The following is a 22016-nucleotide window of genomic DNA, read 5'->3' on the forward strand; positions in this document are numbered from 1 at the left end:
TCTGATTTCCATTCTTGAATCGTGTGAAACCGCCGCTTGACATGTTTGACCTTATGATGTTCCCCTGGCTCTCTGGCCTGGGAAATAGCTCCATTGTTGTCACAATAGAGGGCTATCGGTCCCTTGATTGAGGGTACAACATCAAGTTCACCAACGAACTTACGAATCCAAACAACCTCCTTAGCCGCTTCAGCAACTGCCAAGTATTCGGCTTCAGTTGTAGAATCTGCAATTGTGCTCTGCTTGGCACTCTTCCAACTAAACGCTCCTCCATTTAGACCGAAAACATATCTAGATTGTAATTTAAAATCGTCTCTGTTTGTCTGGAAGCTCACGTCGGTATACCGTTCAATAACTAAATCCTCTGAACCACCACACACCAGGAATTTATCCTTGTTCTTTTTCAGGTACTTTAGGATATTCTTGGCCGCAGTCCAATGGGCCTCTCCTGGGTCTGATTGGTAACGACTCGTTGCACTCAAGGCATACGATACATCTAACCTAGTTATATCATGGCATACATGATCGATCTTATAAGCGAAGCATAAGAAATCTGATTTATCCTTTCCCGCTCATCAGGTGTTTGTGGACACTGCTTCTTGGTTAGGGTTATGCCATGTGACATGGGTAGGTGACCTATATTGGCCTCCTCCATGCCGAATCGAGCTAATACCTTATCAATATAAGTACTTTGGCTCAATTAAATCATCCTTTTCGATTTATCCCCATATATCTTGATGCCCAGTTTGTACTGAGCCTCTCCCAAGTCTTTCATTGAAAAACACTTTTCGAGCCAGGCCTTTACATACTCTAACAACGGAATGTTGTTTCCTATGATCAAAATTTCATCGACATATAAGACTAGGAAGGCGATGTCACTCCCACTGACCTTCTTGAAAACACAAGATTCATTTGGATTCTTGATTAAATCAAACTTACTGATGGCTTCATCGAATCGCAGATTCCAACTCCTGCTAGCTTGCTTTAGCCTATAAATGGACTTTTTAAGCTTACAAACTTGCCTAGCATTGTTTTGGTCAACAAAACCTTCCGGTTGTGTCATATACACAATTTCTTCCAAAATACCATTGAGGAAGGCGGTTTTGACGTCCATCTGCCATATTTCATAGTTGTAATATGCATCAATTGCATGTCGGATCCAAACGGATTTAAGCATTGCGACTGGAGAAAAGGTTTCATTGTAATTAATACCATGAACTTGTCTGTAACCTTTTGCTACCAATCTAGCTTTGTAAATGAATACATTTCCATCTTTGTCGGTTTTCAACTTGAAAATCCACTTACATCCGATAGGTGTGTAACCTTCGGGCAAGTCAACCAAGTCCCAGACTTGATTTCAAACATGGAATCCATTTCAAATATCATGGCCTTTTGCCATTTAGCAAAGTCGGTGCTTGCCATCGCTTGCTTGTAGGTTGTTGGTTCATCTCCAGCCATAATTAGGATGTCCTGATTCTCAGTTAATACTATACCAAGATGTCTATTAGGTTGAGATCTCGGCCTTTGAGACCTACATAGGGTAATGGACTAAGAATTTGCATAGTCGGTTTGACTTTGCACATTTTAATCATTTTGACCTGCGTCAACAGATGCTGTTTAAGCACTTTGACTGTCATTCTAATTTTGTTGCTCGTCCTCTCGAACTTCGTCGAGTTCGATTTTCCTCCCACTTGTAATTTTGGAAATGTGCTCCTTCTCCAAAAAGACACCATCGCGAGCAACAAACACTTTATTTTCCGATTTATTGTAAAATTAATACTCTTTGGTTTCTTTTGGGTAACCCACAAAGTAAACCTTGTCAGATTTGGAATGAAATTTGTCAGAAATAAATTTCTTGACATACGCTTCGCATCCCCATATCTTTAGAAAAGACAACCTAGGAGGTTTCTTCATCCATAGTTCGTTTGAAGTCTTTTCTACAGCTTTTGATGGAGCATGGTTCAGTGTTAGTGTCGCAGTTAGAAGTGCGTGTCCACAGAAAGAGATAGGAAGATCACTAAGACCCATTATAAATTGTACCATGTCTGACAAGGTTCGATTTCTCCTTTCGGATACTCCGTTCCATAGTGAAGTTCCTGGAGGTGTCAATTTTGAAAGTATACCCTTTTCGTTCCGATAGTCACCGAATTCTTAGCTCAAGTATTCACCACCTAAATCCGATCGAAGGGATTTTATTTTCTTGCCAAGCTGATTTTTAACTTCACTATGAAATTCTTTGAACTTTTCAAACGATTTAGATTTCTGCAACATGAGGTAGACATAGCCATATCTACTATAGTTGTATATGAAGGTGATAAAATATCGATGTCCGTTTCTTGTGGCAGAGCTCATTGGTCCGCATACATCGATGTGTATTAGTCCTAATAAGTCTCATACCCTTTCTCCCAACTTGGAGAATGGCTATTTAATCATCTTGCCTAATAAACATCCTTCGCAATTCTCAAATGATTCTAAATCAAAAGAGTCAAGAACACCTTCATGTAGAAGTTTCTTAATGCATTTGATGTTAATGTGGCCAAGACGACAATGCCACAAGTACGTCTAATTTGACTTCATGGTCGTAGCCCTTTTGGTGGTATTATTCACATTATAAACTTGTTTTTCTAAAGAAAGCACATAAAGACCATTTTTAAAATGTGCAATACCATATAAAACATTATCGAGATAAAATGAACATTCATTGTCCTTTACTCAAAATTCAAAACCTTATCCAATGCTGAAATTGAAATGATGTTTTTGGTAATGTTGGGAACATAATAACAGTTTTCAAGTTCCAAAACAAGCCTAGAGGGCAAAGACAAACTGAGAGTTCCTACGGATACGGCTACAATTCTGGATCCATTGCCGACCCGGAGTTCAACCTCTCCCTTTGCTAGCTTCCTAATGTTCCTCCGACCTTGAGAATTGGAACAAAGGTATGAGCCACATTCGGTATCTAATACCCATGGTGTTGAGCTAGTGAAGTTTAAGTTTATAACGAATATACATGATCCAGAAGAAACGATTCCGTTCTTCTTATCTTCCTTGAACTTGAGGCAATCTCTCTTCCAATGTCCTTTTTTCTTACAATAGAAGCATTCAGGATCAGATTTAGAAGACGCTACCTTCTTCTCCTTGTTATCCTTGGTAGCTTTAGACTTAGGCGGAAAGATCTTCTTCTTACCCTTCCCCTTAAAGCCTTTCTTCTTCTTGCCTTAGAATTTGAACGGCTTGCCCTTTTTTTATCATGAGCATATCATGCTTCCCCTCATCCTTGAGCGTTTGCTCGGCTTGCTTCAACATACCATGAAGCTCAATGAGGGTTTTCTCCATGATGTGCATATTATAGTTCATCTTGAAATGATCATAGCCTTTGTGCAACGAGTGGAGAATGATGTCAATTTCCATCTCAGTTGAATACCCTGCATCAAGCCTTCCCATGTTCTCAAACAATCCTAGCATTTTAAGTACATGTGGGCTGACCGACTCTCCTTTCTTGAGCTTGCTCTCATTGATCTGCCTGTGGGTTTCAAACCTCTCACTTCGGGACTTCTCTTGGAACATATTCTGCAGCTCAAAAATGATCTTGTAGGCGTCGTTCGAAGTGCGCCTACGTTAAAGCATGTTGTGAATATGCGTGGCACTCATAGGAAGTGGGAATTGACATAATTCGATTAGGGACAAGGAAAGTAGGGATCCGCCAACAAGTTTTTTTAGGAACTTGTAAACCGTTCACGGATCATTTAAGGCAGCCACGAATAAGGGACAACGAAGGAAACAACGATTAACCCGTGAAGGTTACACCCCATTCATAATCCATGAGATTAATAACTCCATATGGTGCGGAACCACAAAAGGAGGATCGGGGATGATGGTACGAAGTGAGTCATGGAGTCACATTTGCCCGTATTGGCCTCTACTCGATTCTTATTGTGAAAAGTGATTCCTGCGATCTCAAAGGCATGCAAACAAAGATTCAATTTGCTCCAAACTATTATTAAGCTAAATTGGTTGAATATTAATGCAACATATAATTCTAAAATATTAGTGATCACTTTAATTAACAACAAGATTAAAAAGGAACCTAAATCAGTTGTCCAAATTATCTTATTAGGCGTGATTTTCAATTACATATTCCCTTTAAACATGCAATATGGTGATAAAAAATATAATAAAAATCAACATTAATACTGGAAGCAATTCAACAATAATAGCGTTAGTCAAATCAAATAATAATAAACCTAATCATGATACTAGCTGAAAGGAATGGTGTCCTTCGAACAAGTGTATTATTCTAATAGCGGGTTCAGAATTATTAGAAAGCTAATATATTCAGTAAGGTCAAGTGATCGGAATGCCTGGGTGGAGGCCGCTTCCGATCAGTAATATTAATATAATTAATATTACAGCTTAATCTTGACTGAACCCTTCGGGTCACACCCAAGCAAAATATACGAACCGACTCGACGAATTAATTTGGAAGAAATTAATTCGTCGCCCGAGTGTTAAATATTTAGACGTCGGTAATTCGAGCTTGGAGCGTCGAAACCGATCGTCGGAAGTCGAGTAAAAAATAATAAAAAGACGAGACGCGCAAAATAATAATAAATCGACCATATTCCCAAAATACCCCTAGCATCGGAATGCCCCGGGCATCCGAATGCTAGGGGCAAAAATGTCCAAGCATAGATGGCTAGCAAGCGCACCAAGCCGAGCCTAGCATGGCTGGCTAGGTGCGTGCTAGCGCACCGTGCTAGCAGCCACGCACAGCAGCCGCGTGCACGTGGTGCGTGCAGCAGCTAGCTGCCGCAAGCTAGGCGTGCTAGTAGCGCACGCACTAGCAGCCACGCATAGCAGCAAGCCCGCACCAAGTGTGTGGCTTGCGCGCATAGCAGCAACCCGCATCTTGGTGCGGGGCTGGGCTCGTGGCTGGGCCATAGGGCCGGTCACTATGGGGAAGCTTGAGGAATATGGGAGCAAGTGGGTAAGGACATGTGGCACAAGGAGAGTATTGAGTGGGGAGCAAGTATGGTCCCCTACTCTCCATGTGGTCCTCACCAACCCATTTCACATGGTAATGCCACTTGTAGATTTATTATTAGTTTGCAATTTTAATTTAATTTAGCTTTAAATTAATTTGTGGAATTTCATGATCCCACATTGATGGGATAGAAATTCCCACTCATACTTTCCTCTATAAATACCAACCTTGGGATTTGGAGTAAAGTGCTTGAGTGGGAGTTAGAAAGAGCATTCCATATTTTGGAAAAACTTTTAAACTCCATTAACACTTGGGTTTTGGTCGGACCTTGCTAACTCCAAGGTAGCGGACCTAAAAAGTCATGTTCGTCCTTTGTGGGTGGATACCGTTGGAGGCACGGCATTTGCGGTGCTCAAGGCTTTCAAGTAAGAGTCCGTTTTGAGAGGGCGAAGCTCGCTTCCAGGGTATGATTCGTTCTTCCTTTTTCTTGTGTTTATTTATTTATGCTTTATGGCTTTATTAATTACGAGTGGTTCCTTGGGTCGGGGTTGTTTCCGCGGTGAGTCGGACTCACCAAACCCCAACAGCGGTATCGGAGCCCCGCTCGTTTATTTTTATAATCATGTTTTTCAAGGTTTATTTTGGCTTATTTTTCTGGTTTAAGTTGCTAATTAGATTAGTAGCTCGGACTTATTTATTTTAATCCCGTTTTTAATGTCGAATTTGGCCCAGAACCCAAATTTTCGCCCAAAAATAGTAAATTTTGGGTGGAAAAGGTGTTCTGGAAAGGTTTTATCCCAAAGGAGATGAGATTTTAGCCAAATTCTGACCAGAAATGCCTTTTTCGAGGGATTTTTCGTTTTTGACGAAAAGTTTTAAGTCTTTTCTAACCTTGAAATTAATGGCATAACTTGTTGATTATGTGGTTGATTATTTGCATTATTTTCTGCATTTTTAAGTCCCCTTAAAGCACACTTACTTGGTAGTATTTGATGCTTAAAGGTTGATTTATTTTCACATAATTGCAAACTAATTGCTTTTTAGTGTGAAATTTTTTGTTTTGAGGCTTCCTAAGTGTTAAAGATTCAATCTTTATTTGTGATAAGTGATTGAAACTTTAAAAACCACTAAATTCCATGTTATTTTGTGTTAAACTTTGTTGTTTTAATCATTTTGAGTTGATTGGAAACATAAAGTTTCAATTTTTGTGATAGAAATTTGATTATCTTCATGTTGGAAGATATAATTTTCAAGGATTCACAAAAATCTAGATGTTGGAATTTTCATTTGAACATTAAAGTTTATATTTTTCCAACTTCCCCTTACTTTGTCAAATTCTCAAGTTTAATTTAAACTGATTAAATTAAAAGTGAGAAATTGCCTCAACTTTGTTATTGCACTAAGCTAAACCAATTTAATTAAGAATGGTTCTTGGAATTATTTTGGTTATTTGCACTTTGAAAATTTATTAAGTTAGACTTGTTTAAAATTTTTATTTTTTGCTCATTAAGTTAGTTCTAAAATTAATTTAGAATTAATTAATTATGTCTCGCGAATTGGGATCAAATCCCGAGGCCATGGCACGCAAAACGAGGCAAAGAACCACCCTTGGCTAGCCGGGCTGCATAGCAGCCCGCATGTGGCTGCCAAGGTGGCTGCCCCGCCTTGCATGGGGCCACACGCGTGGCAGCAGCACACGGCCGCGGCAGCCACGCACCAGCAGCCATGGCTGTGCGTGCGGCAGTGGCAGCAGCCCATGGCTGCTTGCCGCGGGCCGTGTGTGCGGAGTTTTTTGTGTGTGCATATGCTTGGTGCGGTGAGGTGAATAGTCGTAGTATGCTTGGTTTGCATGAGCCGCGATTATTCGAGTTTCCTTGGCAAAACGCTTAAAGCGAAAGTTGCTTGAAATGCGGTTGGCTTAATATTGTTTATTTTGCCGTTTTATTTATTTTAATTAATTTTGTTTATTTTAATTAAAATTTTGGGAGGCTAGGCCTTGGTTTTGAGCGGCATTGGCAAAATTTTATTTTGACAAGTTTGGGTGCTACCGACTTAATTAATTGGATTAATTAAGGGAAATGCGGAATTTAGTGGGAGCTTCAATTAATTAATGACGTCAAATTACATAATCAGTTAAACAACTTTGACTAGTTTTAATTAGGTGTGTTAATCGGATTAACCACCTAGATTAGTTACTAGTGCGCGCGTTGTTTAAATGCATTTTACTTGTTTGATATTGTAAATTGCATGGGCCATTCACAAATAGTGAATGGATGAATGGAATATATATTCTCTCTCACAGATTTTATGAAATGGCAACTAGTGGGACCCGATTAGGATAGAAAATACGGACTACGTGCCGTTATGTATTTTGTAAATCTAAATACGGTCTGCGCACCGTTAAGTATTTTTGTACCTTAATATTTAGATTATTCCTAGTCGTAGACACTAGTATTTGCATAGTTTGGTTAAGTTGGCGTATCTTGGAAGACAAAGCCTTGAATTGCAAATGAAGACCTTTTGAAGATTTGAAGAATTCAAGGGGTCATGCTAGTTGCCAATATGCATCTATAATTTCGCTTTATATTTTATGCTTATATACATGTGAATTATTCGTTAGATGCATGTTTAGGTTTTCTTTATCTTGCAATGATTAGTTAAGTTCACTTAAATCAACCAACATAGAAATCCTAGGTCCCTAATAATATTGAGTCAAACTTGCCTTTCCAAAACAACACTTACCAACCAAACGAGGGTGATGGTAGGCTACGCCAAAGCGAGGTGCCATCACTTCTCCAAGGCTCATAAGGCACACCGGGTGTGCACGTTGGTTTTGGTTTAACTCATCGGTATTAGTGAGGAGTCCTCACATACCGTGGCAAAAGAGATACATCGTCAAAGATGCATTAGATGCGACGATTGTCTAACCAAGAGTGGCTTAGAGCCATTAGCAAGGCAATGCTTACCCTAGAAGATTGAGTGTTAAGACAAGCCAAAGCATGCTTAACCACTCTTTGTTTCTTCGGATCTTGGAATTGCCTTATTTTCACAAAATAGGGACAATTTTACGTGTAAATAAGACGCTAAATAAGTATTGAAAATTTGCATGAATAAAATTCAATCTTATTTAAGTAATTTTGAATGGTTTTTCATTAAAATTCTTTCAATTGTAGAATCATGTCTTTAACTAATGACAACGACCTTATGTACCCGGAACTTCACGAAAAGTTACCATTTTTGCTCAATTTGGTGAACTTTAAGGAATGGGAAGATCAACTCCAAAAGACACTCAGAAATTGCTACCTAGAGCATATCTTGGACACTCCGATCCCCAGTTTCTACTCGAAAGGGATCATGAGTGATGAAGCTCATGAAGAATGGAGCATGGATTGCAAGAGAGTTTCGAAACTCATGGCAAACTCCATCCCGGTTCAATGGAAGGAGATTTTCTCCGGCTATTTTCCGGACATGATGCTCAAAGCTCTTAAGGATGTAGTTAATTTGAGGGTCACCAAAAGTGCTAGGGGAAATTATGATGGTCACGTGGAGGATGTGACTAGTTCACTCTCCAAAATGAGGATCAAACCACCGCAAGATGGTTGTCTCTCGAAAGAAAGACAAGAGGTGTGGGGAAAAGTCTACAATGCGAGACTTAGGCCCGGAATGCCACTTCAAGCTCATGTAATTAACATGACAAGACTATTCAACCATCTGGAGCTAATTGGCAAACCAGTGGAAGACGAGCAAGCGGCTCACATGCTTCTTAGCTCTCTTCACTCGGGATATGTGGGGCTTAAAATGCGTCTCACCGCCAATAGGGATACACTATCCTTAAGGAAAGTCATCCAAGAGCTCCAAAAGACGTATTCTTGCAAGAAGGCTAACTTTGCCCTTAGACCAAGGAAGAAGGAGTTCAAAGACAAGAGGAAGATGCGCTGCTTCTATTGTGGTAACCCCGGACACTACAAAAGAGAATGCAGCAAGTATCTGGATGATGAGGCGAAAGGAAAAGTAACCTCAACCTCAGGTATCATCTTAAACACTTGAATATAAGCAATTTTAAAAGGTATTAGATACCGGAAAATTGACTCACACTGCACTCCTTTTTCAGGAACCAAGTGAGCGGTGCTTTTTCATGTGGAAATGAGTACACAAGTAGGATGAAGGTGATCTATCCAAGAAAACTTGTAATCTCATGCTTTTTCTAAAGAAGTAGAACTTATTTAGTTTTATGCATGACTGGGTAAAGTCGTATCCCCTAATCAAAAGTAATTCCTAAATCCTCTAACTAATGTAGATAGGGAAGTAGGGTCGAATCCACAGAGAAACGAGTCTTTCTATTCCTAATTAACTAATATGATCTAGATTATGAAGTAACCAATATTTATATTTGAATAATAAACTAAACTACGAAGATTAAGAGTAGGGAGAAAATAATATATAAAAGGATCTAGGGCATTGGTTCACCAATAAATAATACTCCAGGGTAAAACATAGTAATCAATCATTGACATTGCATAAATAACACGATTAACAGGTTCTCGCAATTTATTAATCAACATAGATCTAACAGGCTCTCGCAATTTACTAGATCTAAGTTCTTATTGAAAATAGCCTTTAATATCAAATTAACATCTGCTCGATTCATCAATTTAATATTGCTATACTTTTACAAGCCGCAATTGTAAAACGTTAAAAAAATTCAATAAGAAATTATCATGCAATACCAATAATCAATAATAGTCAATCATCAATGCATCAATTAACCAGATTATAAAGGGCTTTCGCTACGTATTACAATCACAGAATTAATCTACCGGTATTAAATCTCATCTCTCGAATCTTGACTTAACCATTTATAAATTAACCTGCCTATTGAAACTAGACCTAAACATCAATTCTCATCTGTCGAATCTCGAATCAATATTGTTAAACTCATGCATAAAAGATCTGCGCAAATCTAGTCACAGAGCATTAAATCAATCAATAGGAAATTAATCTAGCATTGATAATTAACAACAACAATTTACCCCTTCATATTATTTATAGATCCCCACAAACCCTAGAAATAAAACTACTCACACATATTAAAAACTAAACAAATCACAGCAATAAAATAAGACATGATTAAAGGAATAGAATAAATAACTAAGATTGAGAGAAGAGGAATCGTTACCAAAATAAATCTAGAATTAATAGTAGAATTAAGAACAAAGGTTTAGAGAGAGAATTCTAAGAGAATAATTAAGAGAGCAAAGAAAAAGTAAAAAAAAGAGAAGAAGAGATCCTAAAATCGTATTACGGAGGAGTATTTATACTCCGTACAAAATCCTAAACTAAAACAAAATAAAACGACGCTAATCGTCTACTAAGAAATACACGCGCCCGATCGGGCGCGCCTTTTTTTTGCTCCTAATACTAATCTCGCGCCCGGCCGGGCGCGTCACCGGGCGCCAGCCTAAGCTTCTCCCTCCCGGCCGGGCGCGCCTCCGGGTGTCAGCCTCTTTGGCCGGGCGGCTCATTTGGGCCAATATTTGGACTTCGATTGGGCTCCAATTCTTCGGGCCAATCTGGATTTCCTCTTCCGGTCTTGAATACTCGGTCCAAATGCCCCGGTATCACCTATACCGAGCCCTTAATCACCAGTTCGATGGCTCTAATCGGCCCTGGGCTATAAACTCTGGTCGTGCTTCTCCAATGCTCGTGATTGCTCCAAAATATCTCGGGAAAATACTCCAAAAGCATAAATCCCTGCAAAAGTCAACCAAATCTACGAAAACACTAGAAAACACCAATTAGTAATAAAAGTGGCTCTAAAGAGCCAAAAACACTACTAATTATGACCAAGGGACGGGGGTAAAATACTACATAAAATAGACACATCAATGCACCATACTTTTGATGTATTTTCGACGTTGGACGTCGTTTTCATCAACCAAGACTTTTGTTTTGATGTCTTGAATATATTTATGGAATGACACTTTCACGTGTTTTTAGACAAAATGTTTGATACCAATGCAAAGAAAGCTAAGACTACACCGTCTAGTCAAACTTACTTATGGCACTGTCGTCTTGCCACATTAACATCAAACGCATCAAGAAGCTTCTTCAAGAAGGTATTCTTGACTCATTTGATTTAGAATCCTTTGAGAATTGCGAAGGATGTTTATTAGGCAAGATGATAAAGCAACCATTCTCCAAGTTGGGAGAAAGGGCCGGTGACTTGTTGGGACTAATAAACACCGATGTATGTGGGCCAATGAGTACAACCGCAAGGAGTGGTTATCGGTATTTCATAACCTTCACGGACGAATATAGTAGATATGGTTATGTCTATCTAATGTCGCACAAATCTGAATCGTTTGATAAATTTAAGGAATTTCATAACGAAGTTGAAAACCAACTCGGCAAGAAAATCAAAGCGCTTCGATCGGATCGAGGTGGCGAATATTTGAGCCAAGAATTCGATGACCATATGAAAGAACATGGAATACTTTCAGAGTTGACACCTCCGGGAACTCCTCAATGGAATGAAGTATCTGAAAGGAGGAATCGAACCCTGTTAGACATGGTCCGATCGACTATGGGTCTTAGTGAACTTCCAATCTCTTTCTGGGGACATGCACTTTTAACTGCGGCACTTACACTGAATCGTGCTCCGTCAAAGGCAGTGGAAAAGACTCCATATGAATTATGGACAAATAAACCTCCAAGGTTGTCTTTTCTCAACATTTGGGGATGCGAAGCATATGTCAAGAAACTCATTTCTGACAAACTTCATCCGAAATCTGACAAGGTTTACTTTGTGGGTCATCCAAAAGAAACCAAAGGGTATTACTTCTACAACAAATCCGAGAACAAAGTGTTTGTTGCTCGTGATGGTGTCTTTTTGGAAAAGGAGCATCTCTCCAAAATGACAAGTGGGAGGAAAATCGAACTCGACGAAGTTCGAGAGGACGAGCAACAAGGACAAGTTGACAATCAAAGTGCTCACGAAGCATCTGTTGACATTGATCAAAGTCAAAATATGCAAAGTCAAACCGACAATGCAAATGCTCAGTCCATTACCCTACGTAGGTCAACTCGGCCAAGATCTAAACCTGACAGATATCTCAGTGTTGTATTAACCGAAGATCAGGACATCCTAGTAGTGGATGGAGATGAGCCAGCAACCTACAAGCAAGCTATGACGAGCCCCGACTCTGCAAAATGGCAAGAGGCCATGAAATCCGAAATGGACTTCATGTTTGAAAATCAAGTATGGGACTTGGTTGATTTATCCGTAAATTACACACCTATCGGATGTAAATGGATTTTCAAGATGAAAACCGACAAAGATGTAAATGTATTCATTTACAAAGCAAGGCTGATAGCAAAAGGTTATAGGCAAATTCACGGCGTTGATTATGATGAAACCTTTTCTCCAGTAGCTATGCTTAAGTCCGTTCGAATTCTTCTAGCGATTGCTGCATATTTGTAGACACCTAAAAATGTCTCCCCAAAACCAAACCCGATGATGAACAACCTTTCACCTCCATTATTGGTCGGGTTGAGTATTTAATTTTTGGAGTGCTTAAATCCATATTTCCATTTCATAAAACAACCCAATTCCTAGCCCATTTCCCCAAACCATAACTTATTTTCCTCTTTTCGTGCCTTTAAACCCAAAATAATTCATTTCGTGTCCTTTAAAATCATTCATTTTGTGTCCTTTTTATAAAAATGTTTAATCCAGTTTATTTTGGTCCATTATCTGAGTCTAATGATTAAATAGTTGGATGGGGGTTGAAAAGAGCTTTCCAACGATATATTATAAGCCCAAATCCGAGTTATAACGAATAAGTTATGGCCAAAATATTAAACCGAGCCCAAACCGAACTTAAGCCTACCTTACCTACGACCCAATGATCATGTGGAGGGTCCAAATGATTTAATCCCAATACTAAACCAATTAGGATTAATTAGAAGCTTCTATAATTTTCTAAAAGATCTTAATTATCCTTTTTGAAAAGATAAGATTAAATAGTTTGAAATTGAATAAAACTCCTTTTTTTTAAAAATCCTATTTATATCCGAATTGAAAGACGTTCAAAGATAGACAGATATTATTTTCGTGTCTTATAGTTTTTATCCAAATTTTATATGGTTGGATAGCCCTTGAAATTATCTTTCCAATGATATATTATAATATCAATTTCGAGCTATAACGGAAAAGATATGAATAAAATGTCAAACTCAATCCAAAACTGACACCGTCTCACTATTTCGTCCATATATTTTATTATACAAAATATTTTAATCTGATTCTAATTGGGTTAGAAAGTAGACTTCAAGATCTTTCCAAAAATATCTTATTCATCTTATTCATCTTATTTCGATTTCTGGATCAAAAGATATGATAAAAACAAAAACCGCAAAAAGTGCTGTCTATCGCAAGAGTTTTAATCCGATTCGAACTCGATCTTTTCTTGATTTTGATTCTTCGACCCTCTTTTTTTCCCTATAAATAGAGGTCATATCACCCCTTTTTCAATCATCAACAAGCTTGATGATCAAATCCTTCTCTCTTTCTCTCTTTGACACCAAAAATCATTCTTCTTCTTCTCTCTCTCATATTCTAAGCCTTAAACCTATATTCCTAATTACACCATTCTTCCCTTAAGCACTCCAAGGAGTCCATACAATACCCGAAGTTCTATACTTAAACCAAGGCGTGAAAGGTATAATTAACCGAGGGTTTGGACCAAATTAACTCTACTTTTATTTAATTTAATTGTTTCAATTTGATTTATATTTTTATTGAAGTTACTAACAATTTATTCATGATGTAGCAATTTAAATGAACGCGCGGAATGTGAGTAATTAACTAATTTAATTACTCTTATTTTATTTTAATATTGCTAGTATCATGATTAGGTTATTTTGTATTTAATTTGACTAACGCTATTATTGTAAAATTGCTTCCAATATTAATGTTTATTATATTGTTATTATGATCACCATATTTCATGTTAAAAGGGAATATGTAATTGAAAATCACGCCTAATAAGATAATTTGGACAACCGGTTTAGGATCCTTTTTAATCTTGTTGTTTAATACAAGTGATCACAAATATTTTAGAATTATGTGTTGCATTAATATTCAACCAATTTAGCATAATAATATTTTGGAGCAAATTGAATTTTTGTTTGTATGCCTTTGAGATCGCAGGAATCACTTTTCACTATAAGAATCGAGTAGAGGCCAATACAGGCGAATGTGACTCTATGACTCACTTCGTACCATCATCCCCGATCCTCCTTTTGTGGTTCCGAACCATATGGAGTTAGTAATCTCATGGATTATGAATGGGGTGTAACCTTCACGGGTCAATCGTTGTTGCCTATCATTGTCCCTTTGTTCGTGGTTGCCTTTTTATGATCCGTGAACGGTTTACAAGTTCCTTACAAACTTGTTGGCGGCTCCCTACTTTCCTTGTCCCTAATTGTATATGTCAATTCCAACTTTCTATGAGTGCCAAGCATATTCACCACATGCTTTTAACGTAGGCGCACTTCGAGCGACGCCTACAATATTACAATTATGAAATATGGCAGATGGACATCAAAACCGCCTTCCTCAATGGAATTTTGGAAGAAACTGTGTACATGACACAGCCTGAAGGTTTTGTCGACCAGAACAATCCTAAGAAGGTATGCAAGCTTAAGAAGTTCATTTATGGATTAAAGCAAACAAGCAGAAGTTGGAATCTGCGATTTGATGAAGCCATCAGTAAGTTTGGTTTTATCAAGAATCCAGATCAGTCTTGTGTTTACAAGAAGGTCAGTGGGAGTGACATCGCCTTCATAGTCTTATATGTCGATGACATTTTGCTCATTGGAAATAGCATTCCGTTGTTAGAGTCTGTAAAGGCTTGGCTCGGGAAATGTTTTTCAATGAAAGACTTGGGAGAGGATCAGTACATACTAGGCATCAAGATCTATAGGGATAGATCAAAGAGGATGATAGGAATATAATGAGTCAAAGTACTTACATCGATAAGGTACTAGCTCGATTCCAAATGGAAGGAGCCAAGAGAGGGCACCTACCCATGTCACATGGCATAACCTTAAGCAAGAAGTAGTGTCCAAAGACACCTGATGAGCGAGAAAGGATGAGTCGTATTCCATATGCTTCGCTTATTGGATCGATCATGTATGCCATGATATGTACTAGGTCGGATGTATCGTATGCCTTGAGTGCTACGAGCCGATACTAATCAGACCCAGGAGAGGCGCATTGGACTGCGGCCAAGAATATTCTGAAGTACCTGAAAAGGAACAAGGATAAATTCCTGGTCTATGGCGGTAAAGATGAATTGGTTGTTGAGGGATATACCGACGCAAGCTTCCAAACAGACAGAGACGACTCCAAGTCACAATTCGGATACATATTTTGTCTCAATGGAGGAGCGTTTAGTTGGAAGAGTGCAAAGCAAAGCACAACCACTGATTCTACAACTGAAGCCGAGTACTTGGCAGCGTCTGAGGCAGCCAAGGAGCACTAGTAGAAAAAGTGCTATTTGTAACTGGCGAAATTGACTTTTTGTAACTGGCATTGTTGGTTGCGAATGTCACCGTTACAACTAGTGAAAATTATTCGTAACTGGCTAATGTTAGTTACAAATAATGTACTATTCGTAACTGGCTTAACCTAACACCAGTTACAAAAAGTCTATTTTCCAAGTTAGAAAGCATACTATTCGTAACTGGCATTAAGTTACGCCGGTTACAATTAGAGTATTATTAGTAACTGGAAAATCTTAACGCCGGTTACGAATATATATATATATATATATATATATATATATATATATATATATATATATATATATATATATATATATATATATATTTTAAAAAATACTATTAGTAACTAGCATTAGATTATGCCAGTTACTAATAAATAAATAATTTTTTTTATAAATATTTGATTCGAATACTAGACTGGTAATATATCTTACAATGACGACCCATCGTGAAATGGGTTATAACCTGTTACAATTCAACCAACAAAACACGTACTCCGAATACTTCCATATAACTTAAATTCACCCACAACATACAATACAAACACTCCAAATAGTTCCATACAATTTGAATAAAAAATAATCATTGATTTATAATTTAGAAATGTAATAACAATAACCAATAGGCTAAATAAAAGTTGATATATATAGAAAGTGTTATATTGTTTTATTAAGCTAAATGCGATTAATCATAACATCGATTAATAAGATAACTAGTCTTTTAACAAAAAATTAAGCCTAAAAAACTTAGCCCACTGTTCTCGAATCTCATTCAATTCTACATCGTTGTAGGCTACAAGTCTTGCCAAATACTCCTGCAAATATATTAAAAAAAAATACGTGTCTATAATACTTTATAAAAATAAAACATCAACCAAAACTTGTATAAAGCATTTTATCTTGCAAAGAAGAGGTAAATTCATCACTAACCTCTTTTAAATTTCTCTTGCAATCGATATGGAAAGATACTATCTCATACATATATCTCATTACATAATAAGCACATTCGGTACCACCACATTGTTAGTGCTACACAACAACCAAAAATAGAATTATAGCTTATTTTTTAAGGGAATCAGGATGGAGGGAGCATCATATGAATGCTAAACGCATAACTTTCTGATGTTTGATAAGCCAAGATAAGACATTAAACTAGTAAGCATAACTCCTTTAAACAATGACAAAATAATATTGTTACCGGCTCTAGTGTTGGTATGCTAGCATTAGCTTCACCCATATTAGCCCATGAAATTTCACCACCTTTAATGATTATTTCTGGTTTTGCCCCAAAGAAAGCAGGATCCCACACAACAAGATCAACCAACATCCCAACCAACAGGGAATAATAATTCAATGTAAAAAAACTAGAATACTCCATGTAATCCTTTCTTGCGTATTATGCATATGAGAGCCAAGTAAATTGTGAAAAATAAATAAATTTGGGAAATTAATATTTAAGAAGAGTTATAAATGATGCAAAATTTATGCCAAGCTGGTATAAGCAACATACCTCAACTGATCCAACATACTTATTAGAAAACCCATTAGCTATGGCAGGATTAATGATGTATTTTAATTTGCTATGTAACATTTAATTTTGAAATTATCATTGTCAGTTTCACTTGGCGGCAGTAGCCCTCTCTGTAATTTCATCTTGTGTGCAGTTTGCCAAGTCCTACATATAACCTGTATAAATGAATATAATTGAGACTAGAAAGTCCAACTGCTTGATATACTAGTATATTAATCTAACAGAACAACTTCTTGCCAACATTGACTTTCCTGGACTAGTACGGGGATAGCTTTTTAAAAGGGTCATGGAATTACGGATAAAGAAATATACTGCATGAATCATCATTAATATCTTTATTGATGAGAACAGAAACGAAGATCGACACAGCTACTTAGTAATTTCAACTTTTTTATGTGAAATTTAGTGCTTCTTTTATACCCAAAACAGAACGATTCATATGGAAGTAATATATATTCATTTCACACAACAAAGTGCAACTCATATTCTTACCCCTAAGACAAGGGATCAACTCTCTATTGGAATCAACCGGACATCCAATTCCTTCCCCACCCGCTCCCCAATACAGCTAATAGAAAGGCCGGACATTCGTAATTTCGCCACCCTCTCAACAATAGAACGACATAAATGAAATATTATAAGCAATCAAACCCAAACAACCAATGATTGACTACCAGAATCGAAATATTAAAAGAATTTTGCCAAACTTAGGGTTCATAATTCGAATCAAGGCGCACACCTATAATATTCAAAATACATTACATTCACAAAATCACATATTCACAAATGAATGAACTCACAATTTCAATTAACAATTGAAAAAAATAGATTAATTAAAAACTAAACCTGGAGACTAGAGTTTTGCTTTGTCGAAGAGAGAGAACTCAGAGAAGGCTAAAGGCAAGCAGGCGAACACCGATCGGCCGTCGGCGGGACGCGGCCAACGTCGATCTGAGAGCAGCGCCGGTCCTTGAATGAGAGTGAGGGGAGAGGAATTCAGTAAGAAGTTAGGGTTCTTCAATGTTTTCGTTTTGTAAAATTGGGAATTGGGGGTATTCGGGATAAGTAAAAACCAAAAAAAAAAAGAAATTAAATAAAGGTGTGTAGGCAAAAGAAGCGCAGACTAGTAGGCAAGTACCAACTATTTTTTTATTTCATTTTCCTAAAAAAAAACAAAAAAAAAAACAACTAATTTTTTTGTTTAAAATTTAAAAAAAAAATACAAGTGAAGCGTGAGTAGTGGGCGCTAATATTAGTAACCGACCTTAATAAAGCCCCTTACAATTAATAAGGTCTATAAAGTTTGACATATTATTTGTAACTGACATTTTTTATGCCCTTACTAAAAGTTGGTCAGCCTATCATTGAGCTACTATTTGTAACTGACCTTGGTTATGCTAGTTACTAATACTAGTTTATTTATAACCCGCATTATCTATGTCAGTTACTAATACTCTTTTTGTAACTAACATAATTTATGTCAGTTACTAGTAGGGCGTTACAAATAGCACTTTTTCTACTAGTGGAGGCAGTTTGGATTCGCAAGTTCATTGATGAACTTGGTGTTGTACCCTCCATCAAGGGTCCAATAGACCTCCATTGTGACAACAATGGAGCTATTGCTCAGGCTAGAGAGCCACGAGAACATCAAAAGGTCAAACATGTCAAGAGGTGATTTCACATGATTCGAGAATGGAAGACAGAGGGTGAAATCGGAATTTGCAAAGTGGGAACGGATGACAATGTAGCCAATCCACTTACTAAACCCTTGTCTCAAGTGAAGCACAACAAACACATTGAGGCAATGGGAATCAAGCATGTCGCGAACTGGCTTTGATTTCCATATTATAGTGTTTTAATTAAATTTTGGACAATGTTAATGTAAAGCACTATGATGAACCATTTAGTTTTTGGAGTAATTAAAATTTTTCATGCAATTTAATTCACTCCGTCTCTATTTAATTGTGGTTTAGAATTAAATAATGAGTCCATTCGATTTTAATAAATATTCAAAATAGGGTATCAAGTCAATGGCTTGGATAAAGAAACACCTATTAAGTGAACATTGAATATTTTAATCGAAAATTATCCCTAATCAAGGTCATATTTTTTGTGGACGATTAATGACCATTAGAGATTAGTGTGTAGTATGATTTATAGCACCGTTTCTTGTGCTATGAGGATATAAATCATTTGCACAGGTATTAGTTTAGAACCATACTGGATCGACCTATGAGAATACTTTAAGAGATTTAAAAATCGTCATAAGTATTTTTCTCATTATTACTATCGGAACTCTTTTCCTTGACCATGAGTAGTGGGAGGTCTCTTGTTTGAGTACTAGTCCGCTTTGGTATCCGCCAAACGTCTGCCGTAACTGGGGATTATAACGACAGATATCGGGCGGCTAGGTCCTCTTAGTAAGAGAAGCTACATTACAAGACTGGAAATGTCCCCCTACTAACAATAGGGAACATGTCTTGTTGTTTACAAGGCCTCTCGAAGAGAGAGACTGTGAAAATACATGGCCGTGCTCAGATGGATTTTAGAAATCATCTGCTTATTGACAGTCAAACTCGGATTTTTAGAAACACTTCTGGACGTAACAGAGATGACGAGTAATCTTACTCTGTAGTTCATGAAGAGACATGAAGAGACATAGGAAAGGGGCTATACACTAAATGCACACTTGTCCGGAAGGACAAGTGGGAGATTGAAAGGAATGGTGTCCTTCGAACAAGTGTAGAGCCTTGATCCAGGGATTCAAACAAAGGCCTAATGAGAATCTCTATGAAGCATGGGAGAGGTACAAGGAGTACCAAAGAGAGTGTCCACATCATGGAATTCCTACCTATCAAGTGATACAAATTTTCTATGGAGGCTTGAGTGCTCAAGGCAAGTCATGCCTAGATGGAGGAGCCGGAGGTCCTATAATGAATAGGACGGAAGAAGAGGTAGTTGACATAATTGAGGATGTAGTGAGATACTATAGAGATTGGAAAGAAGGAGAGAGGGAGTCTACGAGCAAGAGTGGCTCGACGGTTTATTCGGTGGATCATCTTCATGCGATTAACAACTTGTATTCCCAAATTTCAAATCTAGGGAAGGAAGTGACGTCGATCAAAGCAAAGCTTGAGAGTGTTTCTACGAATTCATTGAGTCTTCCCTCCCAATCTAAAGGGAGAGGTACATTTTCTAACTCTTCTCCTTCTACTTCCAATAACATGCCAAGTGGTTGTCTATTTTGTGATTCTTGTGGATCTTATGATCATGATTTTTCCATGTGTTCTCAAACTTTCGTTGATGGATGTGATGATGTTGAAATTAATGAATGTGAACATGTGAACTTTGTGTCTAATATCAATGGTGGTCAAAGATTTGATGGACCTAAAAATTTTAATAATAGGAATTCTCACCCCCAAGGTGGTTTCGATAACTACAACAATGGAGGCTATAGGAACCAAGGAAACAAGGTTTTCGAGGTAACTATAACAACCAAGGCTATAGTAATCAAAACCCGAGCCATGGGTATGGTAACCAAAGTCAATCTCAAAGCTTTTGTAATCATTACCATAATGGTGGCAATAATCAAGGCCGTGGCAATTGGAACAACAACCAAAATCGGGGAAGTTTTCAAAATAACAACCAAAGGGGACCCCCACCCGGTTTTGCTCCAAAGCCTCAAGGCAATGGTTAAAATTCTTATTCCCAACCATCATCATTTAAGACAAATTTGGAAGAAATGATTGATAACCAAACCAATATCATCAAACATATATGGCGGTGAGTGACAAGAAATTTAATGAGATGATGACTCATAACAAAATGCTTGAGACACAAATAACCCAACTAGCCAACACTCTAAAGGATTGTGCTAGTCCATCCTCTTTGCCTTCTCAAGGAGTGGAACCTAAGAAAACCGTTTGTTCTATCACCACTAGGAGTGGGAGAGTTCTTAATGAGGGAGCTTCTAGGTCCATTGAGGAGGATGAGGAGAGGAGTGACCCAAGAGTGGAAGTTGAGAAGGTTGAGTCTAAGAGTGTGAGTTATGAGGAGGTGCAAGAGAAAAAAAGGAGTAGTGAGAAAGAGCGTGAGGAAGTGCGGAGACCCTACCTTCCATACCCACAAAAATTCTTGAGGCACAAAATTGATGAGCAATTTGGAAATTTTATTGTTATGCTCAAGGAAGTTCACCTTTCTATCCCCTTCACCGATGCAATTACCCAAACGCCTAAGTACTCTAAGTTCCTTAAGGAGATTTTGAGTGGGAAGAGAATGTGCAATGAAGTTGATTCGTTTGAAGTTGGGAGTTGTTGTAGTGCTTTCATTCATAATGAGTTGCCCATTAAAATGGAGGATTCGGGAAACTTCTCTATTCCATGTGAGATCAAAAGGAAAATGTTTAATAATGCTTTTTGTGATCTTGGAGCCAGTGTGAGCGTCATGCCTTCAATTGGTATAACCCTTCAATTGGACGATCGGACTATTATGATTCTAAAGGTGAGCTACTCGAGTTAGGTGAGCTACTCGAGCCAGGTGCGGGCGCGCATCCAGCTGGTGCGGCCGCGCATCAGCCCGAGCCTCTCCTTTATCTTCCTTCCTTCCTTTCTTCTTTCATTTCCCCTTATTCCTCCTTCATAGTTTCGACCCCCATCATCCTCAAACCCTCAAAACCGCACCACTACCTTCAACAACTCATCAAAATTTCAACTCAAATCACTCAAAATTTCACTCCAAATTCACTAAAACCTTCTACATTTTCATCCAAATCATCAAATTCATACTACTTTCATCAAATTAAACCACCAATCTCTCTCATCCATACTTGGGTATAATTTGGGGTTTTTCTATTTGGTGGAAATTGGTGGTTAAAAGTGGTTCAATCTTGCTTCATATATGGTATAATCATCTTCTCTAGCTTTTAATCGCTCAATTA

At 37.8% G+C, this 22016-nt stretch overlaps 1 long non-coding RNA gene and 1 other non-coding gene across 4 annotated transcripts; both read right to left on the minus strand.

Annotated features, from left to right (window-relative positions):
• Positions 1-16165: 16165 nt before the first annotated feature.
• Positions 16166-18190, minus strand: LOC145586092 (uncharacterized). Of its 3 annotated transcripts, none has more exons than XR_014100798.1 (3): positions 17927-18190; positions 16480-17235; positions 16166-16364 (listed from the first exon to the last, which is right to left on the minus strand). It is a non-coding gene; the product is annotated as an uncharacterized LOC145586092 (long non-coding RNA). The 3 variants fall into 3 exon arrangements; XR_014100800.1 differs by having other exon boundaries at positions 16167-16578; positions 17060-17235; positions 17927-18178; XR_014100799.1 differs by having other exon boundaries at positions 16176-16364; positions 17060-17235; positions 17927-18172.
• A 1629-nt stretch (positions 18191-19819) lies between these two features.
• Positions 19820-19925, minus strand: LOC145607170 (small nucleolar RNA R71). The gene has a single exon (XR_014105515.1). It is a non-coding gene; the product is annotated as a small nucleolar RNA R71 (small nucleolar RNA).
• Between the last annotated feature and the right edge of the window lie 2091 nt (positions 19926-22016).

Source organism: Chenopodium album, chromosome 2 (assembly GCF_948465745.1).
Source record: "Chenopodium album chromosome 2, dcCheAlbu1.1, whole genome shotgun sequence".
NCBI lineage: Eukaryota > Viridiplantae > Streptophyta > Magnoliopsida > Caryophyllales > Amaranthaceae > Chenopodium > Chenopodium album.